We start from the raw sequence: 15,824 nt of genomic DNA on the forward strand, positions 1-15,824 counted from the left end.
TGTTCACATGTGATGTGCACAGGACACTGAGGGTCACTTCATTTCACATGTATGTATTGAGTGCATGTCCCTACTGACACACACACTTACACAATGCACCACCACATACAACCACCCATCCATGTCCAACCGGTCACACAGATTGCCTTCTCAGCCATGCAGTGTCCCTGCAGTGCATCATCACTTGTAATTTTCGGATTGTGTACATGCGTCACTGGGTAATTTTAGTTGCTTGTCCTTTTTTATATGATGCTCAAGGTTTATCCCCAACACAATGGCCGCTCACTGTGCTGTGTGCTGAGCAGTGTGTTGCAGGGGACACACACAGCACACAGTTTTGGGATTTGCAGATTTGGATTGCCCAATTGTGTCTTTTGTTGATGGTACCACTGGTGGCATGCATTTGTGTATGACTTTGTATCTGTGGGCGGTTGTTGGTCAGTCATTTCATCTGATTCTGTGTCAGGTGTGATTGTCTCAGGCCTGTTTCCATTAATCACGTGGCACTTCGTAACTAATTTGTCATGTGTTGTGCATTTGGTTTGCTCTTTTGCTGTTGCATGCCATGTCATGGTGTGGCCAACAAGGGTAATGGGGGTTGGGAGGGTTTGGGTGACATACCAGTGATTTTCATGGCCTGTTTTGCAGGGGGGTGGTGGGATATGCACCTTGCATGTGTTTGTTTTGGTCACACCGGATTGGTTATATTTAAGTAGCTAGGGATGCACACAATCTAGCACTTCCGTGGAAACATTCTCAGGGTGGTAAGGTTGTGACAGTTGACTGTCTCTTTGTCATCATAGATTGTCACCTGGTATGTGAAAGGCCTGTGTGCACTACGCAGGGGTGGGAGTTTAGGTGAAAAATAGGCCACAAGCTGGGTCCGGGCTGCCTCGCCACGTGCCCCTTCCCCTCCCATGAGCCGCGCCTTTGCATATGGTTGGGGATGTGGGGCACCACCATGCCATCTGTACGCCCCGCCGTGTTGCAACATTGTGCAGGACACATGCTGCCACAATGTTCTGCACTGCACCCACCCACTTCTGAGCCATGTTACACCGTTCTACATGCCTACTCACTGCTGCAATGTCAAAATGACCTGGCATGTATGTTCAGATTTTCATCCCTTCACTGTTTTGAAACACACTATAACACAGGTACATCTTGTGACATGTACTCTGTATTGGAACACCCTAGCAGGTGTTTAGCAAAGTTGATTGGTCAATCTGCAGGTTATACTAACTGATATAGTATTGTTACTGATCGTTGCACCTAACAATTGGCACACGCCTCATGCACTCTGCATTGTTTCCTGACTAATATGCTAATGTATGTTCAAGCCTTGGTATTTGCTCTGCCGGTGTACTCTGATTTGATGCACCCTTATTGCCTAGACTATGAATAAGTCGTCTAAACCTGACTGCCGTGCATTTTAACCTTTGAGCCTGCATTGCTCGCTTAGAGCACGTACTGCCTAGCCAAATAGTGCCTGGAACTCTTACCTACAATTGCTCCACAAACCCTGTGCCCTTTCCTCCCTAACTTTGGTATCATGTTACCACGCTTGTCTTCCCTAAGGTCACTCCTCTTATCATTACAAGTACCACTCTTAGTGTGGGCAATTACCTGGACGCTACACTTACCACCTTCCAAGTTAGTTGCACCTAGCTCCTTGTACACCTCATCCATGGCCATCATCTACAGACCTGCTGATACCTACCCAAGCGCTGCACCGCAAAACCACAACATCTACCTCAACGATCCAGCCTTATGGCTTGACCACTTTGCCAAAAAACCCTCACCCAACCAACCATGCTCTATCTCTCTTAGAAACTTAAGATTAGGATCTAGACTTATGGGTAAGAAGGGTCACCCCATGTATCTGAGCCCACATCTGAAAACACAGATGCTCAGCCATCCTCCACAAACGCCCATCTCACCCACGCCCCATCACCCTCAGACCAACACAGGTTCAACAAGCAACGCTGGTTTAATTAAAGCCGCCTGGATTAACGCAAGGTCCCCAGCCGTACAAGCTCTGGACATCGCTGATCTTATCAAGACTCAGGAACTCGACTTCATCGCCATCTCTGAGACATGGCTGCACGCGGCATCTGGCCTGGCACTCCCTCTGGCCATCCCCACAGATTACTCCATTATCAGGTGTGATCACACCTCGAGAGGTGGAGGAATTGCATTTATCTCTAGAAACTCATCAGGACTCAGAACCATCCCAAGCACTAAGGTGGAATCCGCAGAGGTACTCTCTGTCAAACTCGGACTCTCAGCCAACCAAACGGTTACCATCCACCTCATATACAGACCCCCTGGTCCACCCACATCCTTTGTGGATGACATCTCTACTTTAATACTCAACAATGCCAAACCTAACTCTCAAACCATCATTCTTGGTGACCTTAATCTAGGACACCAAGACCCTAATGATCCTGCGGCCCTCAACCTTGTTAATACCTTAACAGATTTAGGCTTCTCACACCACATACAGGAACCCACCCACATTAAAGGGCGGTCCCTTGACTGGCTCAGTGACACAAATTGCAATATTAGCGTACTCTCCAACGCCCCTTGCATCTGGTCTGACCACCACGTCATCACTTTCAGTATCGAAGCAGCTTCACCACCCATGCCTCTGGTCGCCCCAGCCACCCTCTGCGATGCTGGAAATGCATCAGAGGGACAGAGCCTCTGAATCCTTGTCCTTTACTGCTTTTTATCGTGTGTTCTGTCATGTTTTCTGCCCAGGAGTCCATGTGGGACTCCTGGCAGTGCAGCTCTCTCTTTTGGTTTGGTGAACAGACCCATGGGATACCCTTATGGCACCCATGGGTAGGGGTACAACCCTGTGCCCCTAGAGTATGTTTTTGGGCACCTGTGGGTGGCCCACAGAGCAGGGTATGGGCTGGTGGCAGCTCCATGCTGAATTTGACAGGTGCTCTGGGTGTCCTCCATTTTGGGATACCCAGGCCCTGCCATTGGGATCAGTTGATTCCTGATAGGAAACAAGATGGCCCCTGTGGCCTCTTGCTTTCTATTGCCTGTTACCTTGTTGCCCAAAGTCCTGGGAAGCCCTGACTCTGTCCCTTCCCCCTGACTGGCTGTTGGGTGGAAGTCCCATATATGGTGTTGTTGTGAAGGCCCAGCTAGACTGACTGGAGCCTTCCCAGTGACTGTATGTTGTGGGTACCTCCTGTGGGTGGGACCTGGGTGAATGGAGTGTGTGACCAATATACACTCCTTGTTGTGGTTGTCTGGTTTCTGGCATGAGAGACAAAGACTGAGACAGCCCTGCCCGAAACTGGCCTGAATGCAGTGTGTAGTGTTGAATGGCTGGGTACTTGTCCCAATCCACATTCCTTGTTGTGAGTGTCTGAAAGGGAGGAGTGTGGCCTGAATGCACTGTGTGCCTGATTGGCTGACTGACTGCATGAATGCCCTTCTGTATGATTGGCTGTTGAGTGTGTGCCAGCAGTGTGGATGAGAGACAGAATAGTATATCTGGGGACCTCTCACCACTGGTAATTGTTCAGAAGCGTTCAGAAGCGTTCAGAAGCTGACTCTTCACTCTAAGAGTAACTGGAACTGCTGATCCTCGACGTCCAGCTGGAAGAAGAAGACTTGCTGTGGCATTTGCTTCGACCGATCCGAAGGCTGCCGAAATCATCGAAGACTGACCCGAGAGAGGACCTGGTAAGGCGCCCTCTTCCCGTGCTCCGAGGGACCATCGAGCACTGCTCCATCTTCGCCGAAGCGCCCTGGAAGACAGACCCTCGAAAGGCTGCCGACCTGAGACGGGACCGCCGAGGAGATCGAAGTGAAGCACCCAGACATCGACGCCGTCGAAGTCCATTGCCGTCGTCCAGGGTTCGCAGGTTTGTGTAACTGCTGGAGGCCCGTCGAAGTTGTGTTGCCACGCCGTGGGAACCACTTGACGCCGTGCCGCCGACGACCGGAGCCGTCCGCTCCTTTGCCTAAGAACATTCGAATCGAAGGACTCCCTCGTCCGCACCGTCGACCGCTTTATCCTGCCGGAGAAAGTCGAGGACGACCAACGCGCTGAGGAGAAACCTGCCGGTGGGTTTCCCGCCACCCGAAGACCACAAAGACTTGAACGACTCGACGCCCTGGCTGGGCCTCCGTCTCCACAATCTTTGCGGTCCAGAACTATTGTCACCGAGGTGCCCCGCACACCTCTGCCTTGCAGGATGCCGACGCCCCGACGCCGACGAGCACCGCTCGGACGAAGCTGCCGCCTCATCGACGCCGTTCTACCCTGTTTGTCGACGGACGTTCGACGCCCCGTGTCTCCCGCTTGAAAGGGAAGGCATTCAAGAAGGGCCGTCGATTCCCGGTCGCTGAACGCCGAGTTCCTCGACGCTTCTCGACGCCTCTCGACGATCCGTGACTCCCGCTTGAAAGGGGGTCGCTCAAGAAGGATCTGTCGACGCCTCTTTGAAGAACTCGACTCCACCAGGTACATTGGGGGGGTAAAAACATTATAGGAGGGAATAAGACTTGCAGAACAATATATGGACTGGGCTTGTGCTATATCTTTATTTTACAGGTTGCCCAGGTGGGGGGATCTCCACACAGAACTGAGTCTAGTGGTAGGAGCCAGTATTCTGCCTATTGCTCAACCATCTTATTTTCTCTCCTCTCTCTATTGCTGGTTTCACTCTATTGATCTGTGTGACATTGTTACAGTATTGTTGATGCACTTTAATGAGATCTAATACAAAGGGTGGTACCACTTTAGAATTGTATATATTTGCCATTGTTGTTTTCCTAAGTACAAAGTGAGTTATTATGATAAGTGTACCTAACCTTGAATATTGATTATATAAAGACTGTGTTCTAACCAATACAGTGTGTGGACATTCCTTTGTGGGGGCTTGGGGACTACACTGTACTTAAGAACCAGCCTGCATCACCTCCTGAGAAGCTAGGCCTTGATTGCTCGTCCATTGCTACCGTAATAGAGAATCTTGGCTGGGGTCTTCTGTGCCTCTCTTCTACCATATAGAGAGCAGAAGTACAGACACCCCCCACCAGTCCTTTACAGCTGGTGGCAGCGGTGGGATGCTTATGGTTTTAAGAATCAGTGTATAACCGTGCCACTTACAAAAGATATCCGCACTTTATTAAATTAAGGTTTAGTTGTGTACAAGATAACTGCATTACAAACAATGGAGTCTATTGCAAATGGCAAATTGACTCGGATGAGCTTGGAGGCTCTCCAGAGTGCTTGTGAAGCCAGGGAGTTAGACTTTGTGGATAAGTCTAGGGCTGAGCTGATAGCTGCCCTGGTGGACTACCAGACTGATGGTGAAACTCTTGATGAGGGGGGGAATGCAACCAATGAGGACTCTGCCCCTGGGGTTTCTGCTGAATCTGTTTCTGGGAATGCCGCCATTCCTGCTGCCTCTGTTCCAAACCCCAGCAATTCCTTGGAGCTTGAGTTATTAAGGATGAAATTGGCCTTTGAATACCGCAAGTTGGAAATAGATGCTGAACTTAAGAAAGAGGAGTTGGCTCAACAAGTGGAGCTCAAGAATAGGGATCTTGACCTCAGAAATAAGGACCTTGAACTCAAGAGCCAGGACACTGAATGTCAGAGAATCCAGCTAGAGAAAGCTAGAGTGGAGACTTCAGCTAAAACCAGTGAGAGTGTCAGGTCCCCAGCCACCAAGTTTATGAAAGATTTGGTTGGTGTATTTGTGGAGGGTTCAGATATCCTCCAATGGATTGAAGCGTTTGAAATGGCTTGTGCGATTCATGATGTTGATAAAAGAGATTGGGCTAAGTGTTTGTTAAGTAGAGTGCCTCAAACTGGATATGACTGTATTCTGAAGCTGAGTGTGGAAGAAAGGGATCAGTATGAGTGTATGAAGTCTGCTTTGATTGCCAAGTTTGGCAAGACACCTACCCAATACCTTAGAAGGTTCAGGGATTTTAAGAAAAGAGAGAATGTGTCTTGGGTTGACTGGGTGAGTGCTGCGCACATGAACATGATGGGGTGGATCGATGGATACAAGGTTAAGACTTTTGTTGAATTGTCCCACCTCTCGTTTTTTGAGCATTTTTCTGAAGCCTGTTCACCAGAGCTGCGTCAGTATGTGGCTGACCAGAACATTTTGGACCCCTTTAAGCTGGCTAGGTTGGCTGACAAGTGGGTCTCCCACCGGGTGTCCCCTAAGGACTCCAGTGGGAAGGACAAGGACAAAGAAAAGGGGGCCTCTCAGAAAGCTGAGGAGTCCCACAAGCAGTCACAGTCGGGTAAACCTAAACCTTCCTCTCCCAAGACCCAAAAATCTAGTGGGGATAAGTCATCTGTGGGTGGGAATAAGAGTAGTGGTACACCTGCTGCAAAGCAGGCTCCCAGTGGTTCCAGTACCGTACCCCGCACTCCTGGCGCTTGTTGGGACTGTGGGGCTCTGGATAACAAAAGGGGTGACTCCAAGTGTAAAGGTAAGGCATTTGGAGTACAGGCTGTCAGCCTGACCTACCCTTACCCCGTGTCTGAGGTGGAGGCCACTGTCCTCCCCTCCTCTACCGAAGTCACATTTGGTGCTCCGGTAGAGATTTCCTTAGTGTCCCTTGGGACCTGGGACCAGTATGCAAAAGTACTGGTGACTATCCCACAGAACACCCGTAGGTTTTTGAGAAGTGTCCTCTTGAATGGCCAGCCTTCTACTGGTTTGAGAGACACTGGGGCAAGCATGACAGTGGTGGACAGGACCCTGCTCAAGCCAGAGGACTATGTAGGTGCTCCTCTGAGAACCACCAGATTAGCTGGTGGGCCTCCCAAATTATCACCTGTAGCCTTAGTCACACTCATGATTGGAGACAAGACAGCAAAGCTTCCTGTCCTGGTTCAGGACAATGTCCCTGCTAACATTCTGTTAGGAAATGATCTAGTAGAGTTGGGGTTGATCTCGGATGGTCTTCCCATGACTGCTGCTGCAGTCACTAGGTCACAGGTGACACCGGGTCTGGCTGTGGGTCAGGTACCCGAGCCAAAGGCAAGGCCGAAGGCAAGAAGAAGGAAGACCAAGAAGGCCACCTCTGTGGAGGGAACACCTTCTCTTCCTGCTGTTCCGACAGCACCCATTAGGATCCATGCTCCGGACGGGCTGGGTCCAGTGGAAAAACCAAACTCAACTCCTGTGGGAGAAGAGACAGAAGACTCTCCTGTGGGAGAGGTTCTCAACCCGGAGGATCATCCCGACCTTCAATGCTTGTTAGCTGAAGGGGGACCCTCCCGGGCAGACTTCTGTAAGGGACAGAGAGAGTGCCACTCTCTCGAGGGACTGAGGAAACAGGCCCTGTCCCAGGCACAAGGAGAAGTGCCTAGGACATTCCGGATTTATTGGGAGGGTGAGCTCCTTGTTAGTGAGCCCACTAAGCCTGAACCTGGTGCCCTCAAGAGGTTGGTGGTACGCCAGTTTTACAGCCCCTTCCTACTGCAGTTGGCGCATGAGGTGCCCTTGGCTGGTCATCTTGGGACCAAGAAGACTAAGCAGAGGCTCTCTGCCCATTTCTACTGGCCACGGATGGGAGTAGAGGTGGAGTCCCACCGCAGGACCTGCCCAACTTGTCAGTTGTCTGGCAAGACTGGAGGTAGTGTCATTGCCCCACTGCAGATATTGCCAGTGGTTGGCACACCATTTGAGAGGGTGGGCATCAACATTGTCGGTCCCCTTGACCCTCCCCCTTCAGGTGGACATCGGTTCATCCTGGTCTTGGTAGATCATGCCACCAGGGAACCTGAGGCAATACCCTTTCGGACTGTTACTGCCAAGGTGGTTGCCAGGGCTCTCCTGGGCATTTTCACCCGTGTTGGATTCCCCAAGGAGGTTGTCTCTGACAGAGGATCCAACTTCATGTCTAGTTACATGAAAACCATGTGGAAAGAGTGCGGGGTAACCTATAAGTTCTCCACCTCTTACCACCCCCAGACCAACGGTCTGGTTGAGAGATTTAATAAAACTCTCAAGGGCATGCTAGGGGCTTTGGAAGAACCCCTAAGGAGGAAATGGGATCTGCTCCTGCCATGCCTGCTGTTTACTTACAGAGAGGTACCTCAAGAGGGTGTTGGTTTCAGCCCCTTTGAGTTACTCTTTGGACATCCCGTGAGGGGGCCCCTCGCCTTGATCAGAGAAGGCTTGGAAGCCACCCCTCCAGGTCCCGCCAAGCAAGTGGGGGACTATGTGTTAGTCCTCAGACGGAGGATGACACAGATGATGGGTCAGGCAACAGCAAATCTCAAGGCCAGCCAGGAATTGAATAAGTACTGGCATGACCTTAAAGCCTCGCAAGTGGATTGGACTCCGGGACAGGAAATCCTTGTGATGGAGCCTACCAAGCCTAGAGCTTTGGCAGACAAGTGGACTGGACCCTTCAGGATCATCTCCAAGATGGGCGAAGTCAATTATCTGGTTGACATGGGAGCCTCTGGGGTGGCCCCTCAGGTATTCCATGTCAACCGGCTCAAGCCTTTCCACCGGCGAGCAGAAGTCTCATGTCTCTTGCTAGCTTCAGGGCAAGAAGAGGATGAGAGTGAGCCCCTTCCTGATTTGCTGCATAGCAACCCTCAGGATGGCTCAGTGGAGGGAGTACATCTCTCTCCGGATTTGACAACAGAGCAACAGATGGCCTGCAGGGCTTTGCTCCAACAGTATGCCTCTCTGTTTTCACTGACGCCAGGCCTTACACCGTGGTGTAGGCATGAAATTGACACTGGTGACAGTGTGCCTGTCAAAAGCAGGTGCTACCGTATGTCAGATACCGTCAAGAACCACATCCAGGCTGAAGTCGCCAAGATGTTGGATCTGGGTGTTATTGAACCCTCAACCAGTCCCTGGTCCAGTCCAGTGGTCCTTGTCCCCAAGGCAAGTTCCCAGGCGGGTACCAAGGATTGGAGGTTCTGTGTGGACTACCGAGGAGTCAATGCAGTCACCAAAACTGACGCGAACCCATTGCCCAGGGCTGGTGAGCTCGTGGACACCATAGGTGCTGCCAAATTTGTGAGCACCTTTGACCTTACCTCAGGCTATTGGCAAATAGCTCTGACGGACCATGCCAAGGAAAAGACGGCCTTCTCAACACCTGAGGGACTCTACCAGTTTAGGGTCATGCCTTTTGGGTTGAAGAATGCCCCTGCCACCTTCCAGAGATTGGTCAACCATGCGCTCAGTGGGCTGGAAGCCTTTTGTGTGGCTTACTTAGACGACATTGCCGTCTACAGTTCCACCTGGGAAGAGCATTTGACACATCTGGATAAGGTGTTGCAGGCCTTGAAAAGGGCTAACCTCACTATCAAGGCCACCAAGTGCCAGATAGCTCAGGGGAAAGTTACCTATCTTGGTCATGAGGTAGGAGGGGGTCAAATCCAACCTCTCTCCAGTAAAGTACAGGATGTACAGAACTGGGAGACTCCCACTACTCAAACCCAGGTGAGAGCCTTTTTGGGCCTCACTGGGTACTATCGCAATTTCATGGCAGACTATGGAACCATAGCTGCACTCCTGACAGCTCTAACTTCACCCAAACAGCCTAGGAAGGTTAATTGGACCCAAGACTGTCAGAGGGCCTTTGATGGCTTGAAGGAAAGTCTGTGTAGGGCACCTGTGTTGTGTGCGCCTGACTACAGCCGACCCTTTATCGTCCAGACGGATGCCTGCGACACCGGAATTGGAGCTGTCTTGTCCCAGTTAGATGACAAAGGGAGAGAACATCCTATCATATTCATCAGTAGACAACTCAAGGGTAGAGAACTTAGGTGGGCTACTGTTGAAAAGGAGTGTTTTAGCATAGTTTGGAGCCTTAGGCATTTTAGGCCCTACCTAACGGGGTCTACCTTCAAGGTCCAAACAGATCATAAGCCCCTGAAGTGGCTTATGCAGATGAAGGGTGAGAATCCGAAATTGCTCAGGTGGTCCATTAGCCTGCAAGGGCTAGACTTCACCATAGAGCACAGACCAGGGAAGAGTCACGATAATGCAGATGGCCTTTCCAGAAGGTATGTTGACCATCTGGATGAGGGTGTCTATCCCGTGGGGGATTAGACACCCTCCACCTCAGTCTGGGGGGGGCTACTGTGATGCTGGAAATGCATCAGAGGGACAGGGCCTCTGAATCCTTGTCCTTTACTGCTTTTTATCGTGTTTTCTGTCATGTTTTCTGCCCAGGAGTCCATGTGGGACTCCTGGCAGTGCAGCTCTCTCTTTTGGTTTGGTGAACAGACCCATGGGATACCCTTATGGCACCCATGGGTAGGGGTACAACCCTGTGCCCCTAGAGTATGTTTTTGGGCACCTGTGGGTGGCCCACAGAGCAGGGTATGGGCTGGTGGCAGCTCCATGCTGAATTTGACAGGTGCTCTGGGTGTCCTCCATTTTGGGATACCCAGGCCCTGGTCGTCGATTCCCCGTCGCCGAACGCCAAGTTCCTCGACGCTTCTCGACGCCTCTCGACGATCCGTGACTCCCGCTTGAAAGGGGGTCGCTCCAGAAGGATCTGTCGACGCCTCTTCGAAGAACTCGACTCCACCAGGTACATTGGGGGGGTAAAAACATTATAGGAGGGAATAAGACTTGCAGAACAATATATGGACTGGGCTTGTGCTATATCTTTATTTTACAGGTTGCCCAGGTGGGGGGATCTCCACACAGAACTGTGTCTAGTGGGAGGGGCCAGTATTCTGCCTATTGCTCAACCATCTTATTTTCTCTCCTCTCTCTATTGCTGGTTTATTGCAGTTGATTCCTGATAGGAAACAAGATGGCCCCTGTGGCCTCTTGCTTTCTATTGCCTGATACCTTGTTTCCCAAAGTCCTGGGAAGCCCTGACTCTGTCCCTTCCCCCTGACTGGCTGTTGGGTGGAAGTCCCATATATGGTGTTGTTGTGAAGGCCCAGCTAGACTGACTGGAGCCTTCCCAGTGACTGTATGTTGTGGGTACCTCCTGTGGGTGGGACCTGGGTGAATGGAGTGTGTGACCAATATACACTCCTTGTTGTGGTTGTCTGGTTTCTGGCATGAGAGACAAAGACTGAGACAGCCCTGCCCGAAACTGGCCTGGATGCAGTGTGTAGTGTTGAATGGCTGGGTACTTGTCCCAATCCACATTCCTTGTTGTGAGTGTCTGAAAGGGAGGAGTGTGGCCTGAATGCACTGTATGCCTGATTGGCTGACTGACTGCATGAATGCCCTTCTGTATGATTGGCTGTTGAGTGTGTGCCAGCAGTGTGGATGAGAGACAGAATAGTATATCTGGGGACCTCTCACCACTGGTAATTGTTCAGAAAGGTTCAGAAGCGTTCAGAAGCGTTCAGAAGCGTTCAGAAGCTGAGTCTTCACTCTAAGAGTAACTGGAACTGCTGATCCTCGACGTCCAGCTGGAAGAAGAAGACTTGCTGTGGCATTTGCTTCGACCGATCCGAAGGCTGCCGAAATCGTCGAAGACTGACCCGAGAGAGGACCTGGTAAGGCGCCCTCTTCCCGTGCTCCGAGGGACCATCGAGCACCGCTCCATCTTCGCCGAAGCGCCCTGGAAGACAGACCCTCAAAAGGCTGCTGACCCGAGACGGGACCGCCGAGGAGATCGAAGTGAAGCACCCGGACATCGACGCCGTCGAAGTCCATTGCCGTCATCCAGGGTTTGCAGGTTTGTGTAACCGCTGGAGGCCCGTCGAAGTTGTGTTGCCCAGCCGTGGGAACCACTTGACGCTGTGCCGCCGACGACCCGAGCCGTCCGCTCCTTTGCCTAAGAACATTCGAATCGAAGGACTCCCTCGTCCGCACCGTCGACCGCTTTATCCTGCCGGAGAAAGTCGAGGACGACCAACGCGCTGAGGAGAAATCTGCCGGTGGGTTTCCCGCCACCCGAAGACCACAAAGACTCGAACGACTCGACGCCCTTGCTGGGCCTCCCTCTCCACAATCTTTGCGGTCCAGAACTATTGTCACCGAGGTGCCCCGCACGTCTCTGCCTTGCAGGACGCCGACGCCCCGACGCCGACGAGCACCGCTCGGACGAAGCTGCCGCCTCATCGACGCCGTTCTACCCTGTTTGTCGACGGACGTTCGACGCCCCGTGTCTCCCGCTTGAAAGAGAAGGCATTCAAGAAGGGCCGTCGATTCCCCGTCGCCGAACGCCGAGTTCCTCGACGCTTCTCGACGCCTCTCGACTATCCGTGACTCCCGCTTGAAAGGGGGTCGCTCAAGAAGGATCTGTCGACGCCTCTTCGAAGAACTCGACTCCACCAGGTACATTGGGGGGGTAAAAACATTATAGGAGGGAATAAGACTTGCAGCACAATATATGGACTGGGCTTGTGCTATATCTTTATTTTACAGGTTGCCCAGGTGGGGGGATCTCCACACAGAACTGTGTCTAGTGGTAGGGGCCAGTATTCTGCCTATTGCTCAACCATCTTATTTTCTCTCCTCTCTCTATTGCTGGTTTCACTCTATTGATCTGTGTGACATTGTTACAGTATTGTTGATGCACTTTAATGAGATCTAATACAAAGGGTGGTACCACTTTAGAATTGTATATATTTGCCATTGTTGATTTTCCTAAGTACAAAGTGAGTTATTATGATAAGTGTACCTAACCTTGAATATTGATTATATAAAGACTGTGTTCTAACCAATACAGTGTGTGGACATTCCTTTGTGGGGGCTTGGGGACTACACTGTACTTAAGAACCAGCCTGCATCACTTCCTGAGAAGCTAGGCCTTGATTGCTCGTCCATTGCTACCGTAATAGAGAATCTTGGCTGGGGTCTTCTGTGCCTCTCTTCTACCATATAGAGAGCAGAAGTACAGACACCCCCCACCGGTCCTTTACACCCTCACTAGAAATAAAAAGAACATTACGACTGAAAGACTACTCCCCCTCATCCTTCCCACATAAAATAATGCTCCTGACACTTGCTTAGACCCTACCACCCTAGCCGACATGTACAACCAGTCAGTGCTTGCAGCCATCAACTCCATTGCCCCGCTCAAACTGAAGAAACCCAAACAACGAGCACACCTTAACTCGTGGTTCCCTCCCCAGCTTAGAGTGTTACGTAAAGAGAAACGTACTGCAGAGTCATGCTGGAGAAGTCACCACTCTGACGCCCACAAGGACGGTCTTCTGATAGCCACCCTTAACTATAAAGAAGCTGTACTCCAGGCAAAAAAAGATTCTTACAATAACCGCATTATGTCAGCCCAGTCTAACACCAAGGAACTCTTTAATATTCTTAAGGAACTTGAGACACCTGCAGCCCCCCCTGACTCTTGTACCAAAGACAGCATTTGGTGCACCAACATTCAGTCAGCACTCTTGGGTAAAATTGCCACCCTCCAATCCAAAATCAGAGACAAACAGAAATCCCTACAGCTTGACCAACCACTGACCACACTCACACTCAATACACACCTAGCCAATCCTTCTCATAAACCTTTCTCCTTCTCCCCGCTCACTACTCTTGAAGTAGAAGTGAAGGCATCAGAAACAATTTAAAACCATCCAATTGCCAAGGCGACCCTATTATCAAAGAAGCATCTCATGAGTTTGCCCCGTTCATCACAGCATTCATAAATGCTTCTTTCAAGACGGGTATTGTCCCTAACAACCTAAAGGATGCATGGGTTATCCCACTCCTCAAAAAACCTCCCTTAACCCTAATATCCCAACTAACTTCAGACCAATCACTACAGTCCCATTCCTGCTCAAGATCCTGGACCGCGCAGTTTACCTGCAGATTCAGGATTACCTCAAACTAAACAATCTCTGGGCTTAGACAATCAGGGTTCCGCCCTAAACATGGTACGGAATTAGCTCTGATTGACCTGAAAACTCAGATGGAGACACTGAAGGACAAGGGGAAGTTAGCTCTTCTCCTTCTCCTCGACCTCTCCACGGCTTTTGATTTGGTCAACCACCAAATACTCTGCCAGCATCTCAAATCTGCAGCCCACTTCTCTGACTCTGCCAATGCCTGGATCCATTCATTCCTGAGCAACAGATCTATGAGGGTCTTCTCACCCATGGCCTCAGCGGACCCCTCCCCCATTCACTGTGGCGTTCTTCAAGGCTTGTGTGTATCCCCTATGTTGTATAACGTATTCACCAAGCCCCTCTTCGATGTGCTTGACTATCTGGGTGTCTCCTACACCAACTACGCAGATGACACCCAGATACTCATCCTGTAACGCTCACCTGATTCCCGTAGAGGCGCCGGTCTTGACTGGGCGTATACCGTATCTTCAAAGGTGATGTGTAACACACGGCTGGCTCTTTGGGCTGGACCTCTGTGCACTGTATGTCTGACTCGAAGGGTAAGATGTCTGCAGATAGAAAATATGGGATTAAGGAACTGGGTTATTGAATGTCTCTCTCTTCTTTCCTTTCTCTTCTCCTGTAGAACCCCAAAGGTTAACGCTCTCACCTTAGGTAAGTGAACGCTGTGCTCTCCATCTGCCTCGGGGCAGGGTGCTGTAACCAGTTTCTTCACTGGATAAGGGGAGCAGGCCTCTTGACTTCAGAGGACTGCTGTCCGTCGTTTACTGCACGAACGGTAAGTTTCGAGTAATTCTAATGTCTTTAAAGTCTTTAGTAATGATGTCTCTTGTTTTGCAGGGTTCCGGCGATGGCGGATGACGGGCTGAAGTGAGTTGAAGATGGAGCCCGTGTGATAAATAGAAGCGCCTGGAAGCACGTAAGTAAGCGCTTGTTGCCTGCTTCACGATGCGCTCTAACTGTCTTTTTATTTTGCAGGTACAAGTTCGGAGCGGCTGCAGGGTGCCGGAATACCCACTGGGTTAGATGTGGAAAGGAGTTATGGCACGTGAGTATTAAAGTTCCCCAATGTCTTTAAACGCACCTTGTTTTGTCTTTCAGATGCGGGATGCAGCGCCGAAGGCCTCCGGAGCGTGCGAAGAGTTGGTAAGCTTTTGTCTTTCAGATGCCGGAATGCAGTGTGAAGACCTCCGGAGCGCACGAAGAGTAGGTAAGCCTTTGTCTTTCAGATGCCGGAATGCAGCGCGAGGCGTTGGTGGCAGCCGATGGACCAGGTAAGTGAAGAGCTGTCACTGAAGACCGTAATGCTAACCTGTTCTTTCTTGTCTTTATAGGTGTTGCTGAAGACTGGATTCAGGATGGTAAGCCTTTTTCCTTAGGCCCAGGATCAGATGCAGAAGACACAATGAGCGTTCTGCTGCAGAGGATGCAGAATAACGCAAAGCAAGATTCATCCATCGGGTGTGGTTTAAATAGCCTCCTGTAGTGCTTAGGTGTCTCCTTCCACAGCCACGCCTAGGTAAGAAAAGAGTTCCTGCTTTCCAGAAGAGTTCCAGTGTTCTGAATCTAGGGAGTGGCTCCTGCCCCACCCAACAGGAAAAGTAGTTCCAAACAGAAGAGGATCAGAGGCTCAACTGGCAGGCAAGTAAGCAGCATGGTCTGCTGCAGGTAAGTCCACCCAATCATTATGAGCCCGGCGCTTCCAGCGCTGGGACTGGGCATATTTATGAGCCTGGTGCCACTGGCGCCAGGACTGGGTCCAAAAGGTCCCAATTGGGACTGGTTGGCACTCGGAACCTGGGTTATGGATCTGCTTCCAAGGGAGTTGGGAAAACCCTGACCTTTTGGAAGCAGAGATCATGACACATCCCCATCACGGGAGACTACACAGCTAACACCAAAGCCCTTAACGATGTTTACTTGGTCATCCAGGCCTGGATGGCACATCACGAACTTTGCCTTAACGATGATAAAACAGAGCTGCTACTTCTAGGATCCAATCATC

Source organism: Ambystoma mexicanum, chromosome 3p (genome assembly GCF_040938575.1).
Source record: "Ambystoma mexicanum isolate Mex_15411 chromosome 3p, UKY_AmexF1_1, whole genome shotgun sequence".
NCBI classification, from domain to species: Eukaryota; Metazoa; Chordata; class Amphibia; order Caudata; family Ambystomatidae; genus Ambystoma; species Ambystoma mexicanum.